The sequence below is a fragment of the Periplaneta americana genome, chromosome 12 (assembly GCF_040183065.1).
Source record: "Periplaneta americana isolate PAMFEO1 chromosome 12, P.americana_PAMFEO1_priV1, whole genome shotgun sequence".
NCBI lineage: Eukaryota > Metazoa > Arthropoda > Insecta > Blattodea > Blattidae > Periplaneta > Periplaneta americana.
In genome coordinates this window covers 96291669-96308758 of record NC_091128.1, presented here as the reverse complement: position 1 = coordinate 96308758, position 17090 = coordinate 96291669, and the positions used below count along the sequence as shown (strand labels likewise).

The window sequence follows — 17090 nt, the reverse complement described above, 5'->3', positions numbered from 1 at the left end:
TGACTGCTTTAGTTAATATTTCTGTGAATAGATGGCGAAGATAATAGTCAGTGTCGCCAATAGAAATAAATTTACCCGTATTATATAATTAAAAATTTCATCCCCCACTAATGATTGTAAAATAAAAAAGACTGATAAAAAAAGGCTGATACTGTCAATTATGAGAATAATTGATACTTAACCTACATCAACAATTCCTGAAATATATTTTTACCCGTCCCAATAATAGGGTCACCTATTGAGAACTAGAGGAACTATTTCATAGCTTGTCAATTTGTTATATCTTTGGTTCTGACTTACACCGTGGTTAGAAAATTCACTTACACGATCAGAAAATTGGAGATTAAGTATCTTAGAACGCCAGTATACATACGTACACTGGCGTTCAAAGATATCTGACTTACAACTCTATGATCGTGTAAGCAAACTTTCTAACCACGGGAACAGTCAGAACCAAAGATACAACAAATTGACAAGCTATGAAATAGTTCCGCTAGTTCTCAATAGGTGACTCTCTTAATGGGACGGGTAAAAAAGTATTTGAGAAAATTATGATGTAGATTAAGTATCAATTATTGACATAATTGACAGTCTGAACGGTTTTCCCCTAAATATAGTGTTTTCTTCACAATCATTAGAGAGAGATGAAATTTTGAATTTTAAATGCAGGTATATGTATGTACTATTGGCGACACTGACTGTTACCTTCGGCATCTGTCCGTAAAAGTAATAACTAAAGAAGCGATACTTACACGAGCAAATTATCGAACATTGTAGATTAGCAGGGCTCAGGTATCTTTGAACGTCAGTGCACATACGTATACACCGCACACGCACACACACATACAGAGTCTTACTGTCTATTTTTCCGCTTTATTTTCCTATTTTTATCCGATCTTCTTCATCATCATCATCATCATCCCCCGTTCCTCCATTTCTTTTTATTTTCTCTTATTATCGTCCTTTTTTCCGTTTCAATTAGAGTCCATCTCTTCTTTGCCACTCTTCACATTTGTATTCCCCATATCCTCCCCTTCTCCGTCTTTTTCGATTTTCTTACTCCTTTTTATTTTACTTCTTTTGCTTTTTTTCCCATTTCTTTCCTTTTTGATATATCTTCTCTCTCTCTTTCCTATTTCTTCTCTCTTTCCCTCTTTCTCTTCTATACAATCTATCTCTTCTTATTTCCCTTTTCTTGCTTTTCTTTTCATTTTCCGTTTTCCCCCCGCTCTATTCTCCTCCCTCTTTCTCTTCTTATTTCCTAAATTTATACTTCATTTATTTATTTCTATATTATTTCCTCACTTTTCCTCTTTTACTGTATTTCATGCATTCCTTTTTTCGTTCTCTTTCTATTCTTATTACTTTTTTCTTTTCCTCACCCTCCTCTTCGTCACTTTCCTCCCTTTCTTCTTCTCTTCCTCATAACGACCAACATCTACCTTCAAAGACAGTGTGGATAATTTCGATCATTAATTTCTTCTTCCAGTGCGGATTATGAGCCAGCAATATTTCCTAACTGGTAACGGAACTTATTGGTTATGTGGTTAGCACAGCCAAACGTACCACTTACCCAATTCTAGCGGTAGAGAGAAATTTCATTTACATGCCGAAATCCGCTTCTCGATATTTATTATGAGGAGAACTAACCTTGTAAGAAAAGTTTCATCGCCCCTTAAAATCCATTCCTGATCTAAAGGAGTATGGTTGCCACTAGATCACCGAGGGTGATATGTAAATAGTATTCTGGCCAGATAAGCTCGAGCATTCTTCATGGGATTAGCCGACATTCGTCTGACAGTTGGCGAAACCATCTGAAAGTTCCAACAATACAATCAGCCCAACCGGGATTTACTCCCATACCAGAGCGCATTCTTGAAGCATAATACACGTTTGTTACCCATAGACCACACCAGAGACCTACAGATAGTTTATTTCATTAAATAAAAATTATGACTAAGAATGCGGTAGCAATTTTTGTTAGAATTAAGAACTTAATAAAGCAAAGTTCACGTTGCAATGACACTATTACCTTGGAACTACTGCATACAATTTCTAAATTTTTAAATGAATAGTAATCCTATATATTTACTTATAAACACAAAACTTATAAAATGAACAAGTTTGTGCACCCCTGAGTGCGTTCAGGCGATGGGGTTGGTTAATGTCTACACTACGTTGAAGATCTCGAATGTAGAAGAGTGGATATTTGAATTGGGTCAACTTCCGATTTAATATTTTATTACGATTATTTGTATGTGTGTGAGATTTGGAGGCAGGCAGAGAAAATATTAAATAGCAGTATTTTAAATATTTTCAACAACATATACATGCATTTAAAATAAGTTATTACCCTATATTATACGAAAGATATGTTAATTTTCCTTAGTAGCGAGATCTACGTCATTTCCGTCTCAAATGTCATTGGCTGATTCGAGAGCCTTGCTGTTTGTACGTGTCACTGAACGCTGGACTCCATTTAGTTCGACGTACCTCGTGGAGCAAAGCATTAGGTAAGGTAGCTGTTGAATTTCCAAATTCTAAGTCTCGTTTCTTGTACTTGTTTCATTCAGGTGAAATTATATTGTATTATTTCGAAGTAAAATCTAATTTGTAATAAAACAAAAATAAGTAGAAGAAAATAAGTTAAGTAGGCTGCAACTTTGAATCAACTCTGCGATTTTCAATTGTAGCAGATTAAATGAAATTCTTGATAGTCTTATTAATGGAATATTATAGATTAAGTTAACGGAACGAACACATAAACTGCGTAATATGAATAAGCTGTCTGTTTGAAATAAAATGTCTGTCTTCACTTAAAGCAATTTCTCTTTACAGAACAATACGTGTTTTTATTTTAGAGAACGGCTGGACTCCAGACTATTCTGAAAAATTGCGTTGTGTCGACATTCGATAATTTACTCGTGGACTCCATTTTGTTGCACGACATTTTCTGCGGCCATGTCCATCTTGTATTTGGACTGATAGGAAACCGACGCAAGGAACTATATTATTTGGAATTATTAAGAGCTATATTTGAAATGGAAACAATTTCTTTCCTTGTAGTTTTGGCGGCAATAACTAAAAGAGCTCAAATCCCGTTTTCTTCTCTTAAATATATTTTAATATAAAATAAGTTCGTACGTTATAGGCGTGTATTTCATGCTGTTCGGGTAGGATTCTGGTAAATATCTTAGCCACGAACGTTTGTTTCTTAAAAGGGAACCAGGTAAATTTAATTGATTCGTGAGATTGGTCTTTAATGTCTCGATGCAACTAGAAATTTTATCGTGATCCTTAAATAGTTAAAATGGCCACAATCTTTTTTTAAATGGTATAAGTGCAGTAAAATGGTCTGAAAAATTTATGTAGCATGTAGAAACTAATTTAGTGAAGGTATTCTGAATGTTTGCTATTTTGGGTTTGTGTCTTTGATGAATTATTAACCGTAGTATTTGGAGTTTAGTAAGTTGTAGGAAAACTTGGTGATGGAGGAACTATAGCGTAGACTACTGCACTTCTGCCATTATAAAAAAAAATATCTCGCTTTTTGTTGAGTTGGATGAGTTTAGTCGAAATTATTTTCCTTATTGTTAAACTATATTGCACATAGAATTGAATGCAAATGGTAGCGAATTAATAACATTTTGGGAAATTAGTGATTTTTTTAATATATGCACTTACAGACTTCCAAATTTGAAATAAAATTTAAAGCATAAATTTGTCGAACATTTCTTTCAGTCTTAAGTTTCAGGCCGGAAAGCACCGTCCCATTTAAAGTACAAAAATTAGAGCAAGATTGAAGCTTTCTTTTAGTTTCAAGACATTCTCCGTTGAGATGCTACGGAAAATATTTAATTACGGATAAACGTGTTTCAAGGACGCATTTGACTATTTGTGTATTTCTTGGATGCAATATTGGACATATCGAAATTCCCTTCGTCCTTTAGAGGTAATAAGCAGCTGAAACCAAGATCGTAATTTATGAAGAAGTTTCTCTTCATATATTGAATGAAGAAATGATAGAAATGTAGAATAAAATAGATTAGGATGTCACGTGCTCATAATTGGAGTAAAAAGTCTCGTACGGTCAACCAACGTGTTTTAGAAAGGAAAGGGAACTTAAAGGACCTTTATACGTAAATGAAGACGTAGGAAAAACTCTAAGGCTAAATTCTTGAGGTAGTTTCTTTCATTACGCATCGGCGTCACTTGCAATTAAAAAAAAAAAATTCAGTGTAGATAATTTAGTCTGGTTTCGTCGGCGCACCTTCGACAGCAGAATTCGCAGGTATTATCGTTTGAATATACTTTTCTGTGATCTGTTCTAAATTTCTCTTCTCACGAGATCTGGAACAATTGAGGCGTTCGAAATTGTCCTGCTTTCTGTTCTGCAGAAATGGACAGCATATATCTACATATTTCTTAGTAACGTCATTGAATAGGGTGTCTTGTGAAGAAAGTGGGGTTGTCGACATTATGCATGATGTTGCGTGTACTCTTAAATTCAATTTTGTAAATCTTTAATTCTTCATTGATTTGACTTCTTTAACAGGTGATTAGTTCTACGTGCCTAAATGCGTTCACAAGATGGGTTTGAATACATCCGCATTCCCGGACTTGTGAAGAGTGGAGAAAAGTGACCAGAAGTAGTAAGTTAGTAATTCGTAGCTGTTCTATATGACTAAATTAAGCACCTACGTAAGGAAGTGGTAAAAGTATAAAATCTGTATAAAGATTTGAGCCGTTGGCACCCAAATGCCACAGTGTAATATAGTGGTTACAAAAAAAACTTAATAGGTCGTTCTGTATGCAAACACTGTCTGCTTCAATTTTAAATTGTTCCCGTTTATAACTCTCTTCATGGCTTGTTTCTGTTAACTGTGACATTCCGAAGGTACTTACGAAATTGTGAATGTTCTTATTGGAGACGGTAGAGTTCAAATCAGCGACATTGCTTCAATTTCGGAACTGGTATCACACATATTAAAACATGAAGGCAGTTCAAAAATGAGAATATTTTCCCCATAGCGTGTATTAACATGGCGTCACAACCGCTCTAGATATTTTAAACAAATGCTGAGTTGTGACAACACTAAAAAATAACTTGTTAGAATTATTAGTCTATTACATAAAAAATCGGTGGACCAAAGAAATTTAAATTAGTCACATTTATCTCAAATAAACAAAATAGACCAGCCCCTTCACCAGGAAGCTGTAAACGTTGAGTAATCCAAATAAAACACGCTAAACAAGCCAGAAATGACACAAGCTCTTTGCACATGTCGTAAAACTCTATAGAAATAACGTGCTGGCAGGAGAGATGCAAGCAGGCGCATCTGCTTATTAATGGAAGAAATTCCTGCATGTGTCGTCAGGCACCCTATAAGACATCGCTTTCAGTGCTATTAGCAATTAAAACTGGGTCCCCATACTGAAAGAATTTGGTGTTTAATGTGGAAGGATGGGTTTCTTAATGAGGTGAAATTGATCTTCACTTTTTAATATTACTTCGTGTGGAATTTAGTAACCACAGGTAAACAGATAAATGATTAATTACAATTAAATTATTGAAAATGAATTTGCTAATCTGAAATGCAATTCCTACTATGTAATACTCATAATACGTTTCTGTTCATAGCATGTACTTCACGTAATTCCCATCTACAAGGCACTGGCTGAACTACGCGGCTTGCCATTGGTGGTATTGGTGCAGAGCGTATGGCCCGGAGTTCAATAAGGTAAGAAACTTGGAATTTATTTAACCATGTTTCGTGTATTTAAATGTAAATTATAAATCCTTCAAGGAGATAGCTGATCTCAGAATTAAATATAAAGATTTAAAAAATCAGATTCAAATAGTTTTTCAGTGAATAAGCTAGATTGCATCATCTGGTAGCACGTTAAAATCACGTGGATAGTCTAGAAAATGAGAGCACTCTTAGAAACAGGATGTCAGCTGATAATGCCAAATTGTCCTTTGTTACATAGCACAGAATTGACTAGCAGTTTTTTTTACATCAATACTACAAAACATTCGCGTATTTAGTCCATATTCCAGCGCTAAAAGCGTGTAGAGGGATTTGGCACTATGTGGATAAATACTGCGAGAGTTAAACTTCGCAAACCTATAGCAGTTACGTACCTTTGGCCTAGGAACTAAGCTCCTCTCACCTAGGGGCTACGCATGAGACTACGGGACTATGCGTCTCTGACCTTGGGGCTATGCATTGCCATCCGGGCCAAGCGGCTCTGGTACCGGGGACATGCGCCTCTGACATCAAGGACATGTCTTTTCACCATCTGGTGCACGCCACTCAACTTCTTGTACGTTTGCTCCTGTACTCTCAGAGCCGTCTCTCATGAGCCGGCCTATCATGTAAATAATCAGTTATCAAAAACCCTTTATAATGTTATCACAAATCTCGGCATATTCCTATTAGAGACAATGCTTAAATATAGCTATTCATTTCGAACTGTTTTTACTAATCACCTTGTTCGTAATGCATTTTTGTACCACTTTTAATGTGACGTTTGTAGTTAGTGTTCGCATTCAGGTTATGGTATTGTCTGAAAGAATTTTAGATAAGGGCGCAAATACCCATAGCAGCTGACGCGTCCTTTTCAAACTGCATTTTACTTCATTTCGTACTACTCTTGATTGTTCTTTCAGTATTTCACATGTTGCCCTACTTTCTCGCATATTTCGGAAGACTTTTCAGTCGTTAGTGATTTATAATGGTATAGAAAAACTTATGATTTAATAATTTTTCACGTTCAGTAATAAAATTAGAGTAGGGTAAATGTGAGATACATTGGCCTTAATTGACAATCATAACCAGTCTCCGGACTTAAACATTTCCAATTAATAATAATAATAATAATAATAATAATAATAATAATAATAATAATATAAAAATGTCCTAAGCGTAAATTTGTATCCGAAATTATAAAACAAGTTAAAATTTAGATATCTGGGCGTTCACTTAAATTCAAGTAAATGAATCTGTTCCTGTTTAAATAATTATTATAGACGATGAATTAGAAGGGGCAACGTTGCTGTATCTACAAAAATATTATAGTAACTTGCGTAACTTCTGTTTTGCTGTAGAATATTTTTCATTCTTTTTGAAGTTTTTGATTAACTGTCATTTGTAGCTGTTTTTTTTTTTTTTTTTTTTTTTTTACTTATATCATTGTTCGAGTAATGGCAAGCAACGAAAACTAAGTCTAAATTTAAATCATAATACATTGTCGATTATTCATATTTATAAATGTTTCTTTAAATCATTTGGTCACATTTCTTTGTCCTCGTGATGTAAGGAAAGTAAAGAACAGGTATATCATATTAACATGAATATTGAGGAAATCTGACAAAAATTTGTTTTTAGACGACAAAAAAAAAAAATAAATTGGTCAACATTTTGTCCGTAAATGGTAAAAGTGCAGTAGACTGGACAAAAAAATCTTGTCATTTAGACTAATTTGGTGAAAGGTATCTTAAAGTTAGTCCAATGTGTGTGCGATAGGCCTATATGTGTTGTAATATTATGGTTTGAGGAATGTCGTTAAATTTTGGTGTTCTGTAAAGTGATTTTGAAAATTAGCAGAGTTGTCAATGTGGTGCATATATTTATAATATGTTCAGTTAGCTAAAATTGGTGGTGATCGCGGTTGTCGTCGTGGTGATCGTGGTTGGTGGTGGTGATCGCGGTTGTCGTGGTGGTGATGGTAGTGGTGATGGTGATGGTGATGGTGGTGGTGATGGTAAAGATACGTACGATATTGCACTTTTACCATTATGAAATGTGATCTTAAAGTTTTGAATAAATTTATTTATTTTATTATTTTGCTAATAATTGTAACATAAAATATAAAATATACAGAGAAACTTAGCTCGCCCATGAAAGAGTAGAACTCGTGCTCAGGGGCGGATTCCTGAATTGAAATTAATAATTATACAACACAATTATAATTAATAATTATACAATACAATTTGCAATTATAATATATAAATTTAAATTTACAATTTTTCAATTTTTATAAAATCCATACATAACTTTTTAAATTTAATACTAGAACTATTAGAATTGACAAGATTAGGATATTTAAATATAAATTTGTTATATATATTTGGGCCTAAATTACTACTATGATTAAATACTGTAACAGTGTAATGAGTTCTAAATTTCCATTCAAGAAAAACTGTGACTACACTTAAATTCTGCAGGAAAGGATACAAATAAATGAAATTACATTGTAAGGTATGTTCCGAAACATTACAAATCCAATGAAAGACATTTCTTACTTTAAAATTACTTGAACATTACCGTTAACCACACTGGAAATTCCCACTAGACAACACATTAATCGAAAATGCAGAAAAGCTTAAACGGAAACTAACCGCACTAATTTATGGATTTGTGGCAAAGTTAGTGAAAGGTTTTGATTACAAAATTTGTTAGGTATCTTTCGGTAACTCTTTTTGAAATTGTTTGATCTTCCTGTTAATTGTCAGAGCGATTACTTCCACTTCATTGAAGATATTGCTAAAGCTTCAAAGATTAAATGTGAAGTGAGTTGGATTTTACATATAAAATTTAAGGAATGTGTTAAAATGGAAGTTTTAAATTGGAACTAAATATACTTCGCTTAGAAAGGAGATCATTTTCAGCTGTGTACTAATTCTGTTACTAAATTTCATTAAATCTAATATTTATGGAAATATTAGACAAATATAAGACAACATAAAAAAATAGCAATTATAACTTGAAGGAATAGCGATAATGAAATTTACGAGGATTGTTTCTTTTGTATGTATGTATAATATGTTTTTTTTATTGAATCGTAGTATATTCTTGGGATGAATTGTGACAATTTACTTATTTTTGCCGAGATTGTTGCTGAGATTTTTGCAACCAGATGAAGGAAATCAGTGCCATGGAACCAGATTGCTACGAACATTATTCCTCATTTCTTAGTGATTGCCGGTGAGTTCATTTAATAGTTCACATTTTCTTTAAATCGATTACAATTCTTTCATAAAAATGTAGTCCTTGAAAGAAAGGTCTAATTTAGCTGTTACATACGTTTGCTCTATATTGGGACACAAATTATACTTTCAAATAAAATAACGTACATTATTTATGTAACTCGTAGGTCCAATCTGTTTTACAATATTTTTAAATATATCTAGCTAAAATGTTATTGCAGAAAAGTGAGGTAAACTCAATTCGTGTTTCAAATGAACAGTTTTACAGAAGCTGTTAATGTTTGTAATTTTAGTTCATGTGCATGTAACCAAAATTATTTTGTAAAAGAAAAGTTGAAATTTTAAATTCTAGCGGCGTTTTGAATTCGTAAAATCAAAACTGTGAGATAAGTTAGACAAATTAAATTGGATTTGGAGTTTGTAGATTGTTTCTAACAGAAATAGCAATATTCTAAAAATTAAGAAGCTTGATCCCTTCACATTTGAGCTACGAATTCAGAGAATTAATCAAATTTCAAACTAAATATACCCTCTGATACTAAACTCTTTTGTTTCTTTGGAAATTTGAGTTCAATGAACAAACGACGGCATTCCTACTAGTAAGTTACATCTCATTACTATAATTACAGAACATTTACCAAATGTTTCAAGACGTGTGATAAAAATGTAAAGAATCTGCAGCTTGGAATTCCTCAGCCAAGTTAATTTTATTAAAATTCTTATTTCATAAGTTAACTCCAGATATTGCAACATTATTAATGTGAGCATTTAATGTTACGAATTACATAGAAATCGTCGAGTCTGAAATCAGCTGTGAAGTTAGATCAACGAATTAATGTAGGTAGGCGTTAGTTCCCTTTCCAAATGTTACCCATGTACTTGGCTGGATTTGACCTAAATTTAAGGAATAGTATGCATTGTGTTGAAGATGCTTTAAAATAAAATATAAAGTTCATTTTTACGTAGAAGCTACAACATTATTTCAATGAGCACAAAACTTTAATTGCTTAAGGAGACGTTATATTTTCAATTTATTGCATTACTTATAGATGTAATTACATTAATTTGCGGTAACATATACAGGGTGATCCGTTTGGGGATGGATAAAATAAAAACACTGTTAAACATTTGATACTGAACTTTATTTGTTGAAACTGTGTGTATACAACATTTATGGGGGGGGGATTTCTCATAACTCTACATGACCCCCATTGCGCACTCTGCACAGTTCATAACGGTGATGCAATTCAGCCCATGTCCGTTGTAACATCAGAGGGGTGATCTGTTTACCCTTACACATCACAAGCAGTTCCCTAATCAATATGAAGATCGTATTGAGATAATACATTCCTTTAATCTGAATATACAGAATGTAAGGGGTATAAGTGCCATTATTTTAACGATTATTCATGTCATAAGGAAGAAAAATTGTCCTCGCATTGTTTTCTAATTGCAATATTTAACGAATTATTAAAGTTTACAATATGCAACGTTTGACAACGTTGCTGGATGGGAGGAGGGGTTTACAGGTAGGCTATACGGTACAGCTGAACCGGGGACAGACATACTGGTACAAAACAGATGCTCTGTTCTAATGCAGGGCCGGACGCGCAGCAAATAGAAACTTTGAATCTCAGTAATAGAACATTATGGTAAATTTCAATTTTCTTTATTAATATTGCTCCATTTCTTATTGTACGTCCAAAAAATAAACAATCGTTTACTACACAAAATCACACCAACATTTTTTTCTAGTGCAAAAATTAATCTTTCCCGCTTCCGTAAAGTGGTAACATTTTAAAGAAACTTAAAGTTGCAGTTTGTCATATTTGAGGACATGACACTTGACGCAAAATCACTTCTTACAGATAAACCATTCATAATAATTGGTTGTCTAAGTTCAGTTTATTTTCATATCAATACGAACTTGTTAAATTACATTTGAAAATTGTGCATACCGATTTATATCAGATTTTCAACGTATCCACCGTCGTTCTAGTCCAGTTGTTGCCGACACGTTCAAGATTCCCACTTTCTAATAATCGTTGAGAAACTGTTACTGAAGTTCGCCGATTAGGTAACCTTCTTTGCAGAAAATGTTGACAGTACATCCTACTTGCCGCATTTGAATTACGACGACTTTCTCCATAAATTAATAACATATATTCTTAAACTGCGAATGACATTGTAAATTGTTTATTGAATACCCTGTACTGAAGTGTCATCCGCTTGGCAGTAAAGCTGTGGACAGGGAGCTTGTACTCAGCTGATTCGTACTTACGTCTGTGCAGAGTATTGCCTGCTGAACACGTTGCCACGTCTCACGCCAGAATATTAACAAATTTAAGCATGCATTTTTATTTAATTTCACGAAAACGTAATAGAACACACAAATATTTATTTAAACTAATATTAACTCTTTGCTAGATGTATCTACTGATGCAATTGTTTTCGTAATTTTAGTAACGCAAATAAAATAAGAGAAGAAATTTTTTTTTTCTTGGAAAACTACCAAGTTTTGACTCTATGTTGTATGGACATCTTTTGATCCTGTGGACCGTCCCCGACGACTGTTAAAAGGACGGCACTTACACCCCTTACACTCTGTATAATTTTGATTTACGCTTCCCCTCACGAAAAATTTCTAAGATATTGAAAACATAAACGTAACTTCCTTCGTTACTTCAGATATCTGGAAAAGAATTTCTTTAGAAATATGAAACTTAACTTAAATAACATATACAATAATGGATGCAAACTGGGTGTTCATTTCAAAGTGTGTCATGACGTCACTGTTGTTGGGTCACCGATTTGAAGCGAGTTTCAGCTTATATGTTAGAGAAGTTGCCTATTATTTAAGGCGTTCTTCAATCTGAACTTGAGAATGTGAAAGGTATAACTTGAACGTCGTAGCAACAGATGGCGGTCTGTACGGTCTGTGTGCTACCGTAACCTCTTTCGAACTGTGTTTTGCGCCGGCAAGTCGTACGCAGGGTATTTGTTATCGGTTGCGTACGGTAACATTCCACAACACAAATCAAATGCTCCGTGTCCATGTTGACCGTCGAAGTTAATGTCAACAAATACGTAAGTAATCGTCTTAACCCTCTCCCCATATCCCGACAGTACGTATTTCCAAACAGTTCACATTCCTGCCACTACCGGCGTTACCGTACGTATCGGTACGTACTCTTCAGAATGAACGCCGTACTTGCTAGGCAACTTCTCTGACTCATAGGTTATACACCTCTGCGGAAGTGTAGGAAGATTGAATTCTCTAGGCTCATCGGCTAGCCACATGACGGCATACAGCGAGCCATGACACACTTTGAACTGAACAGCCAGTACATGCAAATAATATTTCATTAAAATTGTTATGGCATGGCCTCAAACTGTTCTTTCGATCTTTTATATTTTGTTCATGTACTAAATTTGAAAATTCTTTCCTTGTTACCTCAAATCTAGGCAAGGTGTACTCGTACGACTGAACAGATAATGTGGTGCCTCCATCATAGGGACTTCGTGGAAGATGTATCTGGAGCGGCACTGAAGTGAACGAAGTTAAGTATCAGATGATAGATTTTCTTTGTAGTTGTATAGTGTTATTTTCTGTTTCAAGCAGCGTTGAGATATAATCTATTGTAAATTTCGGAGCATAAAGTTACATTATCAATGTTGTATTGCTCAAGAAATGAATGGCCTCCAGTTTGGTTCTATCCGGTATGTCTGGTTAGGAGAAACAACTAGATCAAATAGAAAAGAAATCTCTCCAGATCTTGGGATATGCATTCCCATGGCGAAAACTTAAAGTAGTTCAAAATTTTAGGATGACATAAATTCTGATATGTAGTTGGTAAGCAAAATTTTTGTGGCAAGACTAATTTTAAAATTTAAGTAAAAAATGAACAAAATTATTTAGAAATATTCTGAGTAATATATTTTTTTCACTAGTTAACCATTTGTTTGGTTGCATAAATTCTTCATAAATATTGGATATTAATACAGTAAGACAATCCACAGCTGTGGAGTAACGGTTAGCACGTCTGGCCGCGAAACCAGGTGCCTCGGTTTCGATTCCCGGTCGGGGCGTTACCTGGTTGAGTTTTTTTCGAGGGTTTTCCCTCAACCCAATATGAGCAAATACTGGGTAACTTTCGGTGCTGGACCCCGGACTCATTTCACCGGCATTATCACCTTAATCTCATACAGACGCTAAACAACGTTAGATGTTAATGTTTTATTAAAGTAATTTAAAATAATTGTATTTCTGTCTGTAGACGAATTTAAACTCAAATACTAAATTTATTGTAATACTTCCATATTACGGAAATCGTGTTGTTAATTATTAAATTTTCGAGGTTATTTGCATTTACGGAACTTTGTTCACTGCTTCAGTAAACTGTGAAGTATGAATTTTCTGATGTTGACGCGAAAGATACTTTTCATGTTGAATCGCTGTAAAATATCAAACTGTTTCTAAATTACTATTTAGTTATAAATTTCCATTTAATTGTAATGTGTAACTCACACTTGAGTAATACCAAGACAATAACAAAATGAGAAGGCTTCATCAGGTCTTATTCGTTTTTATAAATATTTTCTAACACTGCAATCGTCATAAATATAAGATCCAGATGTATATCTAAAGACTTGAAACTCGTTTACTGTGTTGTCACGATCTGTATCTGTTCGTCTAATACCATTTAGTTCTATTTCATAGGGAATTGACATCCTAACAAAGGAACTAGAATTTTTCCATAAAATCTTGTTGCAGAGGAATCCATATTGCAACTTGTTTTAGAGATTTTACTCAAATCTGTAAATTTAAAACTCTGATAACGAAGACATGCACAAATGACCGATAAAATGTATATAATTTTATTAAATTGGGCTTCATTTGTTTCAGTATTGTTTGTTGTGAAGTTACATAGGTTCTATTTTTCTTATGTGAAGTAATTTTGATTAATTTTTTCTAAATTTCGCCACTACAGTATATATAATGTATTTTTTTACAGGCGTACTCATTAGAATAAAAATTTTAATATGTTGTGCGTATTATTTAAATAATTACTAGATTCGGTAGCATTGTTCTTTAGTTTTCTATTGATGACGGGTGATGTCTCAACTGTTTTGTTAACGGTGTTAATTTATTACTACTTATTTGTCATTATTTTGAAATTTCAGCAGTTTTCAATCTTGCAAATAAAATCAGTGTTAGTCGTCGTCAGTTATATGAATGTAGTGAGCGACATTGCTGTATTCTGTGAAACTAATATATAGTTTAATTTTGTGGATAATGTAGCATAATAAATATTAAATTTTTCTTGTTCAATTTGTTTTTATGTGATAGTATTCTAAGATTGTGACTCAAACTGCTGCTATTGTTTTCATTACATTAATTCTAATTGTGTTCGTAATTTTGTATTCCGAATGAAAGTAGAATTTGTATTTTAAAATGATATTCTGACAGTGTTTATTCTCATTTTAAATTGGTTATTATGATTAATAATTCCAAATTTCGCACGAACTTGGAAAAAAAATAGCCTATTCACAATTCATGTCTTGTAAATAGTAGTCGTTAAGATTTGTTTCTTACCCTATGTAAGCTTAATATTTCCATTTACTTTAATGTCTTAATTTGTTAATTTTTTGACAAAAGGAAGTTTCTTAATTGATTGATTCTCATCACTCATTCCGTACACTACTCTTGCACAGACACACACATATACTCATCCTAGTACACATGTACAACGGGGCATGCCGAAGTGGTGTGCGACTAGAAAATGGGTCACAGTCCTGCCATCTATCCGCAATACGCGGAACCCAAATCACAACCCAAATCACTTAGTGAAATGGATAGACATTGGATACATACGTACATACATAAATAAATACATACATGCATGTATGCACGCACGCACTTGATTCACTTTATATAATCGACACACTTTCAGACGCCTCATATGAATGTATAATTTTATATAATTTCGTATGCTTCTGTTAGTCTTAATAGGAACATAAATCTCAGGTTCGCGAAAATAGAGATTATCCAGTGCATGTTCGTATTTTCAGAAGTACAAAATTTAAATATATTTCTGTAAAGTAAGTAATATTTACCATTTGACAAAATCGTATAGTTCATAACAGCAAAACCGCTTTACTTGTACACTTTTCTCTTGCGAAGTGGATGCTAAATTGTCTGAACTACCACTATTCGGATCGCAGTTTAATGTAAATTCTGAATGCAAAAAATAACTCGAATTTGTTTAGAAAAGCAAATATTTTATCCAAAAAAAATAATAATGCGATTTTTAATTCGAAAATTACTTGTGTGAAATTTTTTAAATTCTCCATGTACTACTTGGAATGATCGTGCCAAATTTCGACTTAAAATTAGATTGTGATTACCCAGCAATTGCTTGATTCATTTTTAATATGAAAGATAATATCTATTGAAGTAACTTCTGTGAAACTTGTACTCTTCTTCAAAAAATCGTAGAAATGCGAAGTGAAGTGTGAAGTGTGTAGTGCATAGTGAAGTGAAACAGTGAAGAAAATGCGAAACGAAATAATTGGAAATGAAGAAAACTGAAGAAAGAAATGAATAAAACTGAAGAATAGGAAAGAAGCAAACTGATTTCGAAGAAATTAAATTTTTAATCAAGAATAGAAAAGGAAATCGATGAAGATAGAAGACAATAAAATTAAGCTACTAAAGGAACGTAATGTGAAGTGTGAAGAGGGGTACAAGGATTCTTTTAAACAAGCAATCTAGAAAATTTGTGGGCAGTAGTCTGGGAAGTCACATTCACAGTATTCATGTAATATAAGCCTCAAGTTACTTCCACAAAAAATTGAGTTGAAATGGTCATGGGGGATATTTATGAATCATTTAGACTTCTGAACATAAATATAATTTAAATGCTGGAATTGTATTGGCCTTTGCTGATAATTCGCACAAAATAGTTTCACGGAAAGTATTGAGATTTATGTTTCTAATTAAAGCACAAAGATTTAGCAAATATTTAAATTGATCGACAGAAATGAATTGCTGAATATCTTTTCACTAATTCATTTTTTTTTTACAGAAAATTTATTGCATGCACAAGAGAAAATGATCGAGCTCCAAGTTTTCTTGCGTCTCGTTGGGATTCTTCGATTAATTAAAATACACTAATTTATTATTGTTACTTTCTTATGATTCCGTTGGAGTTTTGTGTAATAAATGTACATTGTTAGGAGTCGACTGTTTCTTCAGGATGCCAAATTTTTCCTCGTCTTTAAAAATTAAGTTTTGTATCAAGTGTACATCCTCAACGTGTCTCAAATAATAATTCTCTCTGATTTTTGTACTGTGTATATATTTTATTTAGGTATATTTATATCTGTAACAATTTTTATTAACTTACTAATTATATTTGTGTTTAATTTGCTATAAATATTAGATTATGCATTCTTTTTAACGTCTGGATTAGTTCTCGCATATTTATTTGTATATTAGTTTTTGTATATAATTATTTGAATATGTGATTGTTCTCAGGACAGAGTATGTGTTAATATTATGTTTTTCTTAAAATATGTTCCTTTATATTAGGTTCTTACTCGCTGACGAAGGGTGATGAAATCTTCTCACTGAAATGATACGTTGATATCTACTTCAACAAATATTTGATATATCGTGCTAAAAATCTTAGGTTATGAAATACAGCTTAAGTTTTTTGCAACGTCATAACTATTATTATGCAATTTAGTGAGTGCACTTCTACAATAATTGGATATCGACGTATATCTTTCATATTATATTTCTGTATACATTTGCTTCGAAGTGATATTCATAAAATTCTTATACCAGAAATTACTTTTGATTGTTCGTCGTGTCGATCGGATCATAGCGATATTTTATTTCCTTCTTACTATTATCCTTAAAGATTTAACAAAACTTTTTCGTTTTTCTCATTCGTAATTTAATTTTGGTTACAGAGAGCATTGATCGCGGATGAGGATGCTGTTATCACAAGACACTGCAAGTGATGGAGAGTTATTAGTCTCTTCTATGTTGAAGATCAAAAGAAAAATGAAATATACCAAAATATGGTTT

The 17090-nt window shown here is 33.1% G+C and overlaps 1 long non-coding RNA gene across 1 annotated transcript; it reads left to right on the top strand.

Annotated features, from left to right (window-relative positions):
• The first annotated feature begins 2477 nt into the window (after window positions 1-2477).
• LOC138710695 (uncharacterized) lies at window positions 2478-16315 on the top strand. Its single transcript, XR_011335295.1, has 5 exons — window positions 2478-2513; window positions 4556-4652; window positions 5642-5741; window positions 8897-8990; window positions 12458-16315. It is a non-coding gene; the product is annotated as an uncharacterized lncRNA (long non-coding RNA).
• The last annotated feature ends 775 nt before the right edge of the window (window positions 16316-17090 follow it).